We start from the raw sequence: 1,288 nt of genomic DNA, 5'->3' as shown, positions 1-1,288 counted from the left end.
AACTCTCAATAATCAATATAAATACGCATAGTGCCATCTTTCTTTTTCACAAACAGAACTGGAGCTCCCCATGGTGAAGTACTTGGCCTGATAAATCCTTTGTCTGACAAATCCATTAATTGTGTAACAATTTCTTTTAATTCTGATGGAGTTAATCTGTACGGTGCTTTTGCTACAGGTGCTGCTCCAGGTATCAAATCAATCCCAAATTCAATAACTCTATCTGGAGGTAGCCCTGACAAGTCTTTTAGAAAGACTTCAGAATATTCACTGACAACCAAAATTAATTCTTGCTTACTCTGTTCTTTCTTAGCAACAATTATGTAAGCTAAAAATCCTTGGCATTTCTTTTGGATACATTTTCTGGCTTTTAACACATACAACAAACTGGTACGATGATCCTGATGATCACCATAAATTACGACTGTCCCTTTATTAGGTAACATAATTCTAATCATCTTTTCATTGCAAACGATGCTAGCCTTATTTTCTGGCAATCAATCCATCTCTACTACCACATCAAATTCTTTCATAGGTATGGGAAACAATCGGATGGGTAGTTCACAATCCTCAATCATGATAGTGCAGTTTTTAAACACGTAACTCACAAATACTCGACCGTTAGCAGTATCAACTACTAACTTATCGTCTAGTGGCATAGAATTCGTATGAGCACATAAGGCAAATGATGGGGATACTGTTATAACCGGGTTTCAGATAACCTGGGTGAAGGTAAATTTTACGTGATTATTTGATAAATTATATGATGGTATGCGTGAATGTGGCAACAATACATGATACATGAAATAAGTGCATACATGTTTGGATAATATGAATATTTTATTGAGATGATGATACCTTAGTAATGAAGCAAATAGGTTTTTAAAATAATAAAATCCATACCGTCATATCCAATTTTATATTATTAAAATCCTCCACCGCCTAAGTGAGGATATTTGAAGAAAAATTTGGATAAGGTTATCCTTATCACTGTCATTTTTGTTAGAAAAGAACCTGTGTGTGCGAGATAAGGTGTTCTTCAAGAATTGTTCCTTCAAAAGTACTTGAAGATTCTGTGTTAGAGTAAAGCTTTTGCGGTGTGATTATCATCAAGAAATCTGTTTGATAAGGTGAGTGGTTTTGAAACTAAATTCCTCATATATTTGTGTATCAACTGTTGAGTTTTGATATTGGTTTTGAGGTTAAGATGATAAATTGTCTTTAACATTTTTTATGATGTTATTGTTTTGGAATCTGTTTCTGGATAAATATGAAACAAAGTTGTGTT

The sequence above is a fragment of the Cynara cardunculus genome, assembly GCF_001531365.2.
Source record: "Cynara cardunculus var. scolymus isolate 2C chromosome LG 1, CcrdV1, whole genome shotgun sequence".
NCBI classification, from domain to species: Eukaryota; Viridiplantae; Streptophyta; class Magnoliopsida; order Asterales; family Asteraceae; genus Cynara; species Cynara cardunculus.
This window is presented reverse-complemented; position numbering follows the sequence as displayed.